Raw genomic sequence first — 16,604 nt, 5'->3', positions numbered from 1 at the left:
CGCCGAATGATTAAATATCTGTAAAGTGAGATGATTGCAATATTCCTGCCAGCAAAACACGTTCTGTCCTTGTTTCTAAGCTTCAGTCACCAGCAAGTGTTTTCTGACCAACTCATGCACTGAACAACCACCCACTCACAACATTTCTGATATTCCCTCAAGCGCTGTGTCCTATCTTTGAGAAGAAAATGGGATGCCAATGCTTTACTTTCTCGGGTTCCTCATTATCCACTTCTGCTGAATGACAGTAGAATGACCTTGGAGTTCTTTGGAGAAGAAATCGCTTCCAGCTCAACCCAGGTCTGGCACTGTCACTCAGTCAGAGTTCCAATCGGGGGGAAAACATTCCCTCTGGGGACTGATTAAGCTCCACCTTGTTAATATTCAGCATTTTTTATTTTTTTGTCGCCCATGGCGCAGGCTTTATAATGCTGCAAGTCAGTGGATGCCTCCACTTCTCCGTCTGGCTCAGCCTGGAAATACATCAGCAGGTTTGAGTCACGCAGAGCGAGCGAGCGAATGGCAGTGTGGGAGTGAAAGAGATTGGGTGCAACGGGGATGGGGCTGACTGAATCTCTAGCTCGCCTTTCTTTATAGGGCGGACAGGTTATTTTTGGAGCGACAACAGTGAGAGGATCTATTAGCCCAATCAAAGGCAGCCAAAACCGACTCCATCAAGTGTGCGGTGTGTGATTTCCCATTTTCTTCAGCATATGCTGACGTCACCCGTAATGGGTGAAGTCAGCAAAATTCCTACCATCTGCTTCGCCATTTTTCTCACCACATCCGTTGAGCCCCGCTGTCTCGCCGTTCCCTCGGACGGGATGGCCTCGCACCTTCCCTGACGTATTTCACCTCTGCCACCGGCCCTGCTGTTCATACTTTCCATTCGGTCATTGGCAGGAAGAAAAGAGTTGATGTGAGACTGTGTGGCCCAATTTTATTTGTGTATTGATTTATTAATCAATCAAGTCAGGGTTGAATGCTGCTGTTCAGCAAAATGAGTGTATGATAATTGGAGAATGTGAATTCCAAATGTGGGATGCATGAAAAAAGAGTAAGTCACCACACACTTTTTCTTCTGAATGATGGCCAAAAACAAAACCGGCAAATATCTTTCAGTTTACTGGTAAAGAGATTTGACAGAAAAATCCATTTTTTACAAAGCAAACCTAATTTTATTGGAAGAATTGTTTTGTTCTTTTTTTTTTTCCAAAAACAATATCTGTAATAGAATCTGCCAGTTAGATTCAAGAGTTTTTTTTTTTTTTTGGGCTCCTGAGGTTTCATATCAGAAGTCCAGCCAAATGATAAGTAATGATTTGTTGCCCCTTTTGCTCCCTGAAAATGGTCTTCAATTGCATCAGTGTAGACGTCCAGCATTAGTGGCAGATTGACCTCATGCCACTCCAAAATATTTACTCGTTCTCTCTGAACAGTTTTGCTTTGTCTAATTTAGGATTTATTGAATTTGACAGATTAAATAAATGCCATTTACTTTCCAAGGCAATACATTTGAAGCACCGTAGCCATCTTTAAGGCTGAATGTTAAATCATATCATTTTGATTTCTATCATGTCATTATTGCTCGACCGTAACCACGTGTGTCAGGTTCAAAATCAGCAAAAGGATCAGCAGACAAAACCAGTGAGGCAGAATGTTGAGTCTTTTCTCGCGAGGAGTGCATCCAGACTTACAGCAGTCCAAAATACACTAAAGATCTGTCACACCCCTCGCTCTTTTTATTAAGGGATGCCCTACCTACAATGTGAGACTAGCCCCTAACAGGTGGGGGGGAAAGCATGGCCTAGTCTCATGAGAAACAAAATAAAAAGAGCGCAAGGACAAAATTCTATGTGAAACAAGTAGTTACAGACAGGACGCCATGGGAAAATTCTATGTGAAACAAGTAGTTACAGACAGGACGCCATGGGAAAGGAGTGCAAGGACAGAATGCCATGTGCAGACATCAACAGAGTAGATTGAGCTATCAGCAACTTTCTTGGATTCCCAGAGGTGTAGAAGGTCAGGAAGCCCCAGACAGCATCGTATGACTTGTTGTGGACTGGTGGACGTCTGCAAGGCGAAACAGCAAGCATTCTGCGCAATAACTTATTAATAAGTACTCATTAGGGAACGCATGATAACATATATATACAATTTATCTAACAATTCCCCCCTGTTTATCATAAGTTCCCGGAGACCAACCCATCACCCATACGGCCACTTCAAAAAGATTTTCAGCCAAGGGATCACACTTCGCAGGAACCAACTTACACACGGGAGGAAACTGAGTCACAATCGGCAAAGCCCGGGTCAGAAAACAAATCGGACAAGTTTACCACAACAGATTCGCTGACCGGGTCGTCAACAGAGAAGGAACCCCCGTCGACCGAAAGGTCATCCCTTAGGAGCAACGGGAAAGTCTCAGCTGGTGGAGAGATAGCAGCCGTAATTAGCCTGTTAATTAGGGATCGGAGACAAGGGATGCAACAACATCCACACAAGGTCAAAATGGCAGAGAAAACGGCAACGGAGACCAGGGCAGAGGAAACCAGGGTGCGGTACTTTCCGAACACGTTCAACCAGTTGGCCCAAACCTCCGTGTTCACTCCACTGTGCTCCTTCATCTTCCCGTTCAAGGCCCGCAGGCCCTCAAGGGCCTGGGACAGGCTTCCGTCGGCCGCAGTGTTATTTGGAATAAAAGTGCAACATTGCTCACCGAACATGGCGCAGACACCGCCCTCTCTTGAGAGTAGCATGTCAAGGGCCATCCGATTCTGGAAAGCCATGAGGGAAGTAGCGGCCAGCTGGAGACCAAAGCCTGTTTGATCAAAACAAAAGCATCCTCGGCTTCAGGAGTCCATTTTAAGTGAGCGGACATTGAGATGTCTTCCACATACATCAATTTGGACAGAGGAGCAACAATTTGGGCATAATCAAGTATCCAGTTTCTACAATAACCTGTGAGACCCAAAAAAGACATCATTTGCTTCTTTGTTAGTGGCTTAGGAGCTTGTAAAATAGAGGCTTTTCTGCTTTCAATTATGGATCGACCTTGGGAACTTAGATTGTGGCCTAGATACTTAATTTCAGCAGACCACAGTTGAAGCTTGTTCTTGCTGACCTTGTGGCCTTCACTTGCCAAGTGATGCAGCACTGCAAGCGTGTCTTTTTGGCAAGAGGCAAAATCAGGAGATGCTATCAAAATGTCATCAACATAAAGCAAGATCTGACTTCCCATTGGCGGGACAAATTTAGCCATGCTGGCTGCCATCACCTGGGAGTAAATTGTCGGGCTTTCACAGTACCTGGAGGGGCGTGGTCGTAACAAATTCCGTGGCAAGGGTAGAGGGGGGTACAGTCGTGATTCTCCCAATTATGGAACAAATGACCAGCCCGCTTCAGGTCAGTCAAGACGGTACAATGCTGGACCTCCCGTTTGCTGGTCATGTGGGAAAACAGGCCATATAGCAAGAAACTGCCCAGATAATCACAAGGGTGGGAGTAGACCTCCCTTATGACTGGCCGAAGGTCAAAATACAGTTGAAACAACTGTCTTGCCAACAGCTCCCCCTGTTGATGTAGATTTGAACATTCAAGATTTGTTGATGAACAATGTTGAGAAGCCAGTGATAACTCTATTCGTAAACGGGACTCCAATAACCTTTTTGTGTGACTCAGGGGCATGTGTGACCACGTGTCGTGACATACCTGCAGATGTGCAAAGTAACGGTAGATCCTTTTGGGTGAGAGCAGCGAATGGGCTGGCAACCCCAGTTCCCCAGTCTCGACCAGTTTGGATACGGGACCCAGAAGGGGGAAGTTGTTGCATTCCCATTTTGCTGATGCCCAGTTGCCCTATTAATTTGCTAGGTAGAGACGCTCTCACTGCCCTTGGGCTTTCCCTTGTGTCTCTTAATGGTCAAATTGCTGTCAAAAGGCGACACCAGTTACAGATATTTGGCCAATTTCACTGCTACTATTTTTATTCATTGGATTTGGCTGACGCAGAAGTGATGGAATTTGGTTCCCCTCTTTTGGCCCGTGTGGCCACCCTTTTGCGCTGCCCTGAACAAGCGATGGAAGCCAATCAACTACACATAACTATGTGGCATAAAGACACACCGGGTCCTGATCACAACTACGAGAACATGCTTGAGGCTGCTACACCTGCCACCTTGACGACTTCTTTCCTTCTGCACGATGGTGAGAGCCGTGCTTGTGTAGTCATACAAGCGGCTCCCCCTGCTGTGCAGAAGTTACACGTGTCTCCCACTCCGCTCCACATCTCTCTCTACAGGCCTCACACCGCAGCCTGGCAGAGTTTAGGATTTATGGCTGGTGATGCCTTGGCAGCTTCTGACTGGACTCAGGTTAATCCTGACTCCTTTTACAGTCCTTCCACCAAGCTCTTCAAACAAAATATGACTAAAGCCTTGTCATTCATTAGTGGAATCCACGCTGATCCTGGTGTTGAGCAAACACCCTCATCTTGAGATTATGTGTTGACGTCCGATGACGAGCACATCCTCGCTGAGGTCCCAAGTCATCTTTGGTCTGCGGGTCCTTCTGACGTTGGTTTAGTGAAAGGTGCGCTTCCTGTTGTCATAAGACCTAAAACTGAATACCGCCCTTGTGTGAGGCAGTATCCTTTAAAACCTGATGCCTTACAGGGTATAGCACCTGTTATTTCTGATTTATTAAAAGCAGGTGTCATCGTTCCTTGCCCGGATTCTCCTTGCAATACCCCAATTTTCCCTGTAAAGAAGGCACCCCCTTCTGTGGGGTGGAGAATGGTGCAAGACTTGCAAGCTGTAAACAATGCTGTTATTCAGAGAGCACCTTGTGTCCCTGACCCGCATACTTTGTTGAATTCATTGACACCTGATGCGAAAATCTTCACAGTGATTGACATTAGCAATGCTTTTTTCTCTGTCCCTATTGCAAAAGAGAGTCAGTTTTGGTTTGCGTTTACATATGCTGGCTCAAGGTACACCTTTTCAAGGTTACCACAAGGGTACCGGTGTGATGCTCTGCGCCCTACCTGCTCCGTGGTGTGGGTCCGTGACCAAGGTCACGGCCCCTTTTTTGCCCATTGCTCGTTGTGATATTTGGTTTTGGTGTAATAGTAACAAACTTTATGATAGGTTGCCTTTCGACAGCGCTGGGATTTGCGCTTTGGTAACCCTATTGCTACCTGTTCATTTGATACCAATGTCCTCTTATGATCTAACGTCTTTTGCTAAGTCCGTAGTGCCCAAATTCTGGCCGAGAACGAAACGAGACGCCGAATGGCGGGGCACAGCTAATCCAACCTACATCGACGCCATTGGTGTTCCTAGGGGAGTGCCGGATGAGTATAAGCTGGTGAATCAGATAGCAGCTGGTTTTGAATCCGCCCTGTGTTGGTGGTGTACTCTTAACAAAAATGTTGACAGGATTAACTACGTCCATTACAACGTGCAGAGGCTTGGAAACTGGACCGAGGCGGGTTTCAGGGCGGTCCACTCCCAACTATGATAAGGTGTTTGTCCAGACTGTTGACTGCAAAGGTCATTACATGACCTCTGTTTTGCTCCAATCACATGGCTCAAAATTGCGTCCTATTGCTTTTTATTCCTCTAAACTGGACAGTGTTGCATGTGCTCTCCCACCATGCGTGAGGGCCGTGGTGGCAGCCTCCATGGCTGTGGAGAGCAGTGCTGGTGTTGTGTTATTTCATCCTTTAACACTGAAAGTTCCTCATGCTGTCTCGGCTCTTCTGCTACAGACTAATATGACCTTTCTGTCGCCTGCGCGTCATCTTTCTTGCATGGCTACGTTGCTGTCTCAGCCGCATCTGACCGTTGAAAGATGCACGACACTCAATCCTGCCACTCTCATTCCCCTTCCTGACGATGGCGAATTCCATGATTGTGTCGATGCTGCCCAACAGATTGCAAAGGCTCGGCCTGATTTGGACGATACGCCTCTGCCAGATGGTCATGTGGTTTTTGTTGATGGGTCTTCTAAGAAGAATGGATCTGGTGTGACCCTTACTGGGTATGCCATTGTTACTGCCGACGTGGTTTTGGAGGCTGCTAAACTGCCATCCAATATGTCGGCACAGGCCGCTGAGCTCATTGCTTTGACTGGGGCCTGCAAATTGTTTGCAAACAAGTCCGTCACTATCTGGACTGATAGTCAGTATGCTTTTGCTACAGTGCATGTTTTTGCTCAGCAGTGGAGCAACCGTGGCATGATAACTTCTACAGGGAAGCCCGTCTCCCATTCCGCTATACTAACTCAACTTTTGGATGCTGTCCAGCTGCCTTTGAAGGTAGCGGTTTGCAAGTGTGCTGCTCACACTGCGGGCTCTGATCCTGTTTCTCTCGGTAATGCTTTTGCTGACAAATCCGCTAAGGCCGCTGCGGAAGGCCTGCTTCATGTCCTCTCGTCTCTCACGGCTCATGATTCAATGTCACACATCTCCCCTGATGTGTTGCTTGACATGCAGTCTCAGAGCCCCTCCCAGGAACGACTCTCTTGGGAAAAGCGGGGTGCAACTAAAAACACCGATGGTCTTTTTGTGTGACCTTTGAGCAAACCTGTCTTGCCTCGTAGCTTGTTCAAATGGGCTGCTATTTCAAGTCACGGGGTCACCCATGTCTCGGCGGGAGGTATGGTGAAACAAGTCGAGGCTATTTATACAACATACGGCTTTGCCGCTTTTTCACAACGATTTTGCAGAGCGTGTTTGATCTGTGCTAAACATAACCCACAAGGCAATTTAAGACCTCAGAGAGGGAAATTCCCGACTCCATTGTACCCGTTTCAGACAATACATATGGATTATATCCAATTACATAAATGTGAAGGGAAAGAATATTGATTGGTCATAATAGACGCATTTTCTAAATGGGTAGAAATATTTCCTACCAAACATGCAGATGCACTCACAGTGGCAAAAGCCTTATGCAAAGACATCATTCCAAGGTACGGTATTCCAGAAACAATTTATAGCGACAATGGTCCACATTTTGTAAATCAAATAGTGCATAACATTGGGAGAATGTTCCACATAAATGTAAAGAACCATTGTTCATACAGACCGCAATCCGCTGGCCTGGTTGAGAGAGCGAACCAGTCTATAAAAAACAGATTAAAGAAATGTATGGAAGAAACAAAACGACCGTGGACTCAGTGTTTAGACCTGGTTAAAATGTACATAAATATTACAAGTACAACAGGGCTAACTCCTTATGAAACTATGTTTGGGAGACCTTACAGGCTTCCTCAGTTCAAAAACACATGGGAGATCCCCGAGGAAGCCACGTTAGCTGATTACATGAGGTGGTTCGAAGGTCTTATTTTGATAAAACATCTCAGACTGCTCTCCTTTAACAAAAAACACGGTGCCCATTTTCCCCTTCTCTTTCGCTCTTTTCGCATTGACAACTTTTTCGGCGTGTATAGCATGATCAATGAACTGTGGCAAGGTAGATGTCGGGAAAGTGATCATATGTTTAGTGATCCAGCTCTGGATTGCTGGTCGCGAATTTGCATGTAGAGCGTTTTTGAGTTGTTGGTCATAAACATCAGATCCATGCTCCAAGCCACTATTGGCCTTGAACACTCTCTCGAGTCTGTGCCTAAAGTCTTCAAACAACTCATCTTCTTTTTGTTTGGTTCGGCCAATGTCTGTGTAATTTGCTCTACGTTCAAATTTTATTTTGATCCTGCCCAATAGTTGGTCAATTTCTCTTTGTAATGGCACCCCGTTACATTCCAATGGACGGCCCCGGGAATCAAAGGGATCCCAGGTGCCTTTAACGCTTGCCCAATGTTTGGTTAAAGATGCCATAAAAACCTGTTGTACTTCATCGCCTCTCAAATTGTATGAAGCACTGAGTTGTCTCATGTCGGTACAATATTGATTAACATCTTCAGTGGGCAACGCTATACCCTCAATTGCTGATTTTATATCAGCGTGGGTCCATGTTCTGTATACCAAAATTGTGGGTCCTCCCTCATCATGAGGATTTGCCACTTCAATCATCGGGTATGCGTCTGCGTCAGCCGAAGGAACCAACTTAGCACGGCCCCGCGTCAACACACCACGAGCACGGCTCCGCGTCAATATACCACGAGCAGAAGCACCATTCTCAGGAGGATGATTTGTGCTTGGTAATTTGGGGTACAGAGACGGGAAAATTGGTTCACTTTGGCGTGCTGCAATCTCCGTCTTTATAGATTGATCATTCTTTTCATCCTCATTCATCGCATCGTCAGCTTTGGCCTTCAAGCGAGCCCGCGCTGACACTGTCTCATCATCCTCCTGCCTGTGCAACAACAAGTTCTTTTCTATCTTTCCTCCGTCTTCCTTATCTCTCAGTCTTTCTCTTATCTGCCCACATTTTCTCTTCTCAGCCTCCAATTCCCATTTTACTATTAGATGATATCCGTCGTTATTCCTCTTTACACCACATTTAGCATCAATTGATTGCTTTAGGTTATTCAACGAATTTGTTTTCAGCTGACCGTCAAATTTGTAATCGGTTATCCATTTGTCAAGATATTTTACATTTTCGGGGTCAACTTCTTCCATCAATGTCCAATCTTTGCATTTCAATTCATGTCGGGGCAGCGGCTTTTGCTTGCTATTTGCTGTCCCCATGATTTATTTGTTTAGTTTACGGATTTGGCAATTTGAATGGCACCCGCAGTGTCCTAAAGCCAATTTAGTTTACAGGACAGTGGATAAATGTTCGATGTGTGGTGGGTCTCCGGAGGAAACGGAGAATCCTTGCTTTCATCCACACAAAGCCACTGTTTACACTCCTGCGTGTTTATACAGAGGAATCTCAAACCTCAAATCAGAGCTCAAATGAGGTCACTCTCAGTCAAACCATACACACGCACACACACACACAATGCGCATTCCTATCGTCTCACAGGCAAGCAGGGGAGCCCGCCCTCCAGTGGATTTTAACAACTCTTTAACCTTCCTATTGTGTAAGGAAAACTTATCTTTACCTTTTTCCCAAAGTAAATATAAAACCTATCTTTTCACGGAGAAAGAAGCCAAACCAGCTAAACAAGGGATAAGGAAAACCCACCACAGATGGCAGCAGAAAACTAACACAGTAGGAAGGTTAGTGAGGAGGCCCCACCACACCTCAGCGGGATTTAACTGCTCCAACTACCTGTACTTCTTTATTTCTTTAGAAAACAGAGGAGTCTGCCCTCCTGTGGAATTTAACTGACGTCTACGTCAGGGGACTCCAGCATCCCATACAGAATTTAACTGTCTCTAAATATGCACTTGATAGGGTCTAGAATTGTCAAGGTTTCAAGTGACCTCTTGCCACTACATTTTCATTCCTTTCAACAGAATCAACATTCATACTCACAGTCCGCTGGGCCTTTCCCTCGGACGATCTCGTCAACCACTCCGGCGTCCAGCTGACTGATCGAGGCAGCCCCGTGAAAAGGGTTTCCTTCATATGCCTTGGCCAAGGACTTGTCCTGCGTCGAAAAGTCAGCCGGAACCCGAAGTAGGTCTATTGAGATCCCGGACGAGCCCCCAAAAATCTGTCAGGTTCAAAATCAGCAAAAGGATCAGCAGACAAAACCAGTGAGGCAGAATGTTGAGTCTTTTCTCGCGAGGAGTGCATCCAGACTTACAGCAGTCCAAAATACACTAAAGATCTGTCACACCCCTCGCTCTTTTTATTAAGGGATGCCCTACCTACAATGTGAGACTAGCCCCTAACAGGTGGGGGGGAAAGCATGGCCTAGTCTCATGAGAAACAAAATAAAAAGAGCGCAAGGACAAAATTCTATGTGAAACAAGTAGTTACAGACAGGACGCCATGGGAAAATTCTATGTGAAACAAGTAGTTACAGACAGGACGCCATGGGAAAGGAGTGCAAGGACAGAATGCCATGTGCAGACATCAACAGAGTAGATTGAGCTATCAGCAACTTTCTTGGATTCCCAGAGGTGTAGAAGGTCAGGAAGCCCCAGACAGCATCGTATGACTTGTTGTGGACTGGTGGACGTCTGCAAGGCGAAACAGCAAGCATTCTGCGCAATAACTTATTAATAAGTACTCATTAGGGAACGCATGATAACATATATATACAATTTATCTAACAACGTGGCTACCACATTGTGTCATATCACCGTGGCAACGTTACATAATTAATTCACATGCTTTTTGCCCTCAGCGAGTCTGTAGCTGCATCAGGCAAAAAAAAAAAAAAAAAAAGCAATGTCCGTGTGTGAATGATAGCTTTAATGAGCTAAGGTAATTATAGTTATTATGTATTTATGTTTTTTTTTCCCTTCATGGGAAAAAGTAGTTTTGAGGGAGGTGGATGATGAGGTGTCCATTAGTGGGACGATGGCACGATTCTAAAATCCGCATCGTGCTCGGCTTATTGGTGTTATCAGCAAATTCAAACGATGTGTTGTGTTTTTGAACATTGCTTCAGGTATGTATCCAAAGAATGCTCTTTGTGCCACAAGCCACGAAATTGATTTTCCTCTGTAACATTCCTGCTGCTCCATCACGTTGCTACCATATTGCACATGCCGGGCTTTGTTTACGGTCTTGTATTGGTCACCACCGCTGGCTGCGGAGGCATCCTGACTGAGTGTGTAGGCACCGGCCTGCGCTACAGACTCTTTTATTTTATTTAAAAAATTTTTAGGCTACTGTCACTCAAGACAGATTGATGTAAGCTTATATGGCTAAAATGAGTGTCAATATTCCAAACATGTGAAGAACAATCCCTCGAAGATGGGAACGAAGGGAGAAAATACTGCAAGTTCAATTTGTTGAACTTAATATTTATGGAAAGCCAAACTTTTATGTATTTTTTTAATTAGTTTGCGCTGTAAGTATAGCATATAGACTACCGTTCAAAAGTTTGGGGTCACAAAATTGTTTGGGTGACCCCAAACTTTTGAACGGTAGTGTATATATTTATTTAGATAATTATTTACAGATTATATATATAATCTTTTGTGTAAAAAATCTTATAATATATATGTATACTTATATTCATAGATTATATATAATCTTATACAAATATAAAATGTAATTTATAATATTTAAGTCATAATATTTTATTATAATAATATTTACACTACCGTTCAAAAGTTTGCGGTCACCCAAACAATTTTGTGACCCCAAACTTTTGAACGGTAGTGTATATAATGACTTTATATCGATTGATATGAATTGATGTCATGCCGGCTAAACCCCTCAATTGGTCTCGGGATCTAATTACCTCGCAGACAGCAAGACCGATTGAACTTTCCAACGACGAGCGTGTTGGGTATCGAGCGGTGATCACCGCTGGTCGACAATCAATCACGCCAGCGCCAAAGTAAAGGTGAGAGGTGGAGCTAATGGACACCAAAGTGAAGCTAGGCTCAATGTCTTCCTAATAGAGGCCTGTGATAGATCTTCACCTCCTCGGATGATCAGTCAGACAGAAATTGGGTTGAAAATAGAATCGATGTCGGAATTAGCTCTGTCGGTGAAACTATTCATTATCCACGGATTTAATAAAAACTAAAGCTCAATTAATAATCCAGTACCTACCCCAACGGGCAGAGAAGACAGTTTGCAAATGAACCTTGCGTTCAGTCTCTCCAGCCTATGAGAGCATATGGAGGGCCTGATTAGTTGCCGGGAAATTTATCAGCCTTGGTTTTAATATTAATATTCCCTTTAACCGGAAGCTCGGTGATCGCAATAAGAAACACGGTGCGTCTTGTCGGTGGTCATGAAAGATGACTCGAGGTCATTTGCGTCAGGTCGCCGGTGTCCACCTTCCGAGTTGGCTTGACAGCCACGGATAAGGTTGGATCTGATGTGAGCGTACCCGCTCAACAAGCGTAGAATCCTAATCACCTTGCCGCCTTTGCAGATCTCAGGTTTAACCTTGCTGCTAGGGGAAGCAGCGCTCATCGGGAAGCGCTACATGACGGTACCGAGTAAAAGTGGGCCTTGACGCGGATGATAAACTTCTCATTAACCTTCAGGAAATGAAGCGAAACCTCGATTTAATTAGATAAAGATAGTGTCACTGCCGCTTCTCCTCAGAGATGAAAGGTAGCCTCCCTCGGCGGAGATAGGGAAGGTTGTGTGGAATGCTCAAAGAAAGAAATGATGCTTCTAATCCAATGCGGCTGCACCGGCGGATTTTGCAATATGCATCGGCCCAGGTAATTGCATTGTAATATGAATGGCGAGGCTGTGATAAAAATTTGACATCATTAAGTATGGCAGCGTGATTTATGGCATGATTAAAGCGACATAATAGGAGAGCGGGGCAGGAATGTCGCAATTGCAGACTGACCTGAATGCATTATGAGCAAGGCAACAGATGGAGAGGAAAAGGCACGAAACAATCACACCAAACTTCCTCCTGCTTTACTTTTCTGAGCGCAAGTCGACTGCTAATGGGATGAGAGGCGGTCGGTGCTTTTTGTGTAAATGCCAAGCTTGCTGCGCTTTTATTCCAACAATGAATTATTGAATGGATTCAAGAAAGATATATCGGTGATTCCGAGGGCCAATTATTTGGAGAATGCTAAATTTTACATGTATTCGCCAACGTCAAGGTTTGTTCTCTTCCTGATTATGTTTGGGGAAAAAAAAAAGCTTTGTTGGCAACAAAAAAATCTGCTTTAACTGAAACACATTTATTTGACTAATTACATGCTTTGAAAAGTACCCTAGTTTATACAGTCTTAAGTATTCTTCAAAATGGATTGCTTAGAATAAAAAATCATAATGAAAAAAAGAAGCAAAACATCGATCTAAAAATAATACTAATAGCAGTATTTCTTTTCTTGACACTTAACTATTAATATTGTCACAGCAAAACTGAACATTTAGGATTTTTATTGTTTAAAAATGGAAGAAATTGTGCCGTTTTGACTTAATAGAAGTTATTCTGTGATACTACACATGCAATCCGGTGGGAGTTTTTTTAAAATCCGATTAATCGAATCATCGAAAAAATATAATTGACAGATGAATTGATTATTAAAATTACGGTCATGAGGAATTCAAAAATTGAGACATGAGCAGCTAATCCATGTGATCGCTATCGCATCAGCAGAATAAAACCCGTTGACTTTCCATCGCCTTAAAAAATGATTAAAAGTTCAAGCCAAATTCTTAATACCGAATTTCCGAAAACTGCTCAGTTTTAAGAACTGTCGCTGCTCTTGTTGTTCCCAGTCGCAACTCCCGCATTGTTGATCGGCTCTATCCCTTGAACCGCCCGGCGTTGACTCTTTGAGTCTATCTTACTGAGCTGTCACGGCGGAACACTTTGACTGGAAATAATAGAAGCCCGCAGCGATAGTGCATCTACGTAATGGCATCATATCAGCTTCATGTCGAGGCAGCAGCCAGCTCTTTGCCGGCTGGTCACATGCATCCTCATCTTCTGGGCGCTGGTATAATCGTGGTCGGGGTCCTCCTCCCTTTCCGTCCCACAAGGTGGAAGCTAATGCACGGGTGAAGGCGTCGACATAAAATAAACACGCAAAGAGAGCGTGCGTATGTGCACACGCTGTGGCATTTAAGATCTGGCTGTGCCTTAGAGGACACGTTCTAATATTCTCCAGCCATCTTTCTCGTCAGCTGCTCTCATTCTGTCGCTGCCACGAGCCATTTTCTGCTACCTCTCTATGCTCGTCACATCCCACTGGGGGTGTCTCAGCAATATTCCCTCATCCCTCCGTCTCTTGCTGACTTTTTATCTCCTGTCGCCTCTCGTGGCCTCGCTTCAATTCTTTTTTTGTCATTTTGGCGTCTTGGAATAACTTTCAAGGTCATGACCACACAATTGATGCCTGGGAGAAGGGAAATGTTCAAACGGTAGTGCGCTCGACCTTTTCTTCGAGTGTCTAATACTGCTTTTTCCAATCTTCGAATTCTGACCCAACGTTCATCCAGAATTCTATTTCTTTTTTCTTAAAACATTTATAACACTCACAATAGGAAGAGGAAAGAGCATGAATGAATTGAGCCAGTTGCTCATTGGTTGTCCAGCTCTTCCCGTCTGCTGATAGCGATAATCGGATCATTTCGCGCAAAATGTGCCACGTGGACATTCGAGCGTTTCCGAACACACCGACCTCCCTGTGCGGAGTCATCCCAATGGCGAAAGTGAATTTCAAGCCCGGAGCTGTGACAAAGTTGCTGACACAAGCTCTGGATCTTGTCCCCGGGGCAGAACACCACTGCTATATTCAGGGACAGGTCAAGTACAGCAAAAACATTTTGAGTGATGCAAAATCAACCGAGGATTTTTCTCAGGGATTACATCATTTTTAGAGACAGTCTTTTGTCTAGTAAAGGAATGTCAATCTTGCAGTGTCACAGCTCAGCCAGCAGACGTACAATATGAATAAATGATGCTGATGGAGTAAGTTTTAGAGGAGAACTTGTCCTGCCTGTCTGCTGCCTCCACACTCCTCTCAAGCCCATCTCTGGCTGACAGATGCTCATTTTAGAAGCTGTCATCTTGTCAAACCTGAGTGGCTTCCCTCTTCGCCGGGCCGCCGCGCCACCCCGCCCATCAATCACGGCGACCGTTGCCGTGGTACAACAATAACTTGGCGTCCGTCTCATCGAGGCCACCGCGGGTTAAAGGGAGCAAATTGCAGGGGTCCGACTATAATGGTCGCTTTATGTGACGGAATTGCTGTCGGCCTTGGATCGTAATGTCCTGTTTGACGTCTCAAATGTAACACGAGATTTATTTTACCGTTGTGCATGTAAGGTAAGGGTGCAGTAGAAAGAGTATGTAGCTTCTTGTACGTATTTGCATGTATATATATATATATATATATTTTTTTTTAATGATTATGGTTCCAAAGTGCCTTGTTGTTTTTTTGTTTTGTTTTTTTCTTTACTTTTCACAAGCACTTCTGCCATGCTTCCCTATCATCCTACATTTGGGTCCCCAACCCCGTGAGACTAAAAACACTTGCAGTCTTGCCATTGTTTACTGCATCTTGTTGTTTGCTCCTCTCATTAGTTAGTTGTGGTGGGTGTTGCTGTATAATTGGTCCCTCTTTGCTTGACAGTTATGGCTCATTAAAATGTTTTTCTTGCAGGAGAATTACAAAATGAAGCGGAGCTTTTGTAGTCAGAGACACAAAATCCGAAGGGTTTGATTTCAAAAGGACTTGGGTACACTTTACCAAAGAAAGACGGAACGGGAAGTGTTTGTTCAAACCAACAACCGCAATTAGTATTGTGCTTCACGTGTTGCATGGCAAGCATTGCCAGCTGAAGGCCTGAGTTATGCCCGCGTGTGAGCGGAATACAAAGTGTGCTCTTCCCAATAACGTTGTCAGGTCATTTGGTTCACCTTTTGTGTGTGCGTGTGTGTGTTTGTGCGGCTTCCTGCCATTCATTCCTTGTGCTGTGTGATTCTTGTCACTGACCGTGTTTGTGTGTGTGTGTGCGCATCAACATGTGATTGTGTCCATTGTGCTTCCGACAGCACAATTATGGCGTTGGATTTGTTCTGCAAAGGAAAAACACACAGAACACGGAAGCGGCGCAAACATTGACAATTTAATGAGAGCATATATCAACAGTCTGTACTTGCCGCCAATCAGCATGGATTATGAGCAAATATTGGCTTACTAATAACTTCCACCTCCAATGTTATGGAATAATTATTTTTAATTGTTCAATGGTTATGCTCCAAAAAAATGAGGACCAAGTGTTACATCTAAGCTGAGCTTTGTGACTTAATCCTGGCTACTTTCAAATCAAGTGAGAGCTTCATCCTCTCATGTGCGTTTAATATATACGCAATTCTGCTGTTGTCATATGAGAGCTGGCCCTTTAGCGCGTTAGCTTGCAATGGCAGAACCCGAAACCCACACGGACACGACATTCCCGACATGTCCAGTCCCGTAGGAACGTTGGCTAAATGGCACCTCGGAAAACATCTGACAGATTTAGCTCATCGTTTTTTTTTTTTTTAAATCTGTAAGGGGGATGCCCCTTCTGCCTTTTTAGGTTTCCCCTTTTGCAGCGGTGCTTGCACATCATAGTGAATGTGCGATGTAGGGATGGGGGATGGTGAGATGGGTTGTTCACAGCTGAATAACTAGGTCACTTTAAGATGATGACGCGCTTTATCTCCTCGGCTCCTCGCTGCCTTTTTAGCAAGCGGCCGGCCGCAATGGCGAGCGCCGATTGTTCCTTCTTCTCGGGTCGCTCAAACCAACGTGACCTTTATACTCACACGGTGGCCTAAATTCAAGTAAGTGTAGCGTGCAAGATGATGCGGCTCAAATGAAAGACAGGGAAGGAGAAACATTACATCCCTGGATGGTTAAACCATTTTATCACAGTGTATCAGTGTGTACCGATACCTTGAAATTGGCCCGATACTCATACCTGGTATTGGTATTTATTTACAGCATACTGCACATGTATTTTTTTTTATTATTATAATTTCCTATTTTTTGTACATCATTTTCACGAGTGCAATAGTTGTTCATGTGGTTATTTATTTATTGTTTAGCTCATTATTAGCAGAGCTGTGACAGATGGAGATCG

At 44.4% G+C, this 16,604-nt stretch overlaps 1 protein-coding gene across 10 annotated transcripts in view; it reads left to right on the top strand.

Annotated features, from left to right (window-relative positions):
- The window catches only part of kcnma1a (potassium large conductance calcium-activated channel, subfamily M, alpha member 1a), a 106,638-nt gene that overhangs the window by 31,006 nt on the left and 59,028 nt on the right, over positions 1 to 16,604 (top strand). The gene's annotated exons all lie outside the window — the stretch shown is intronic.

The sequence above is a fragment of the Syngnathus typhle genome, linkage group LG8 (assembly GCF_033458585.1).
Source record: "Syngnathus typhle isolate RoL2023-S1 ecotype Sweden linkage group LG8, RoL_Styp_1.0, whole genome shotgun sequence".
Lineage (NCBI taxonomy): Eukaryota > Metazoa > Chordata > Actinopteri > Syngnathiformes > Syngnathidae > Syngnathus > Syngnathus typhle.
This window is presented reverse-complemented; position numbering and strand designations above follow the sequence as displayed.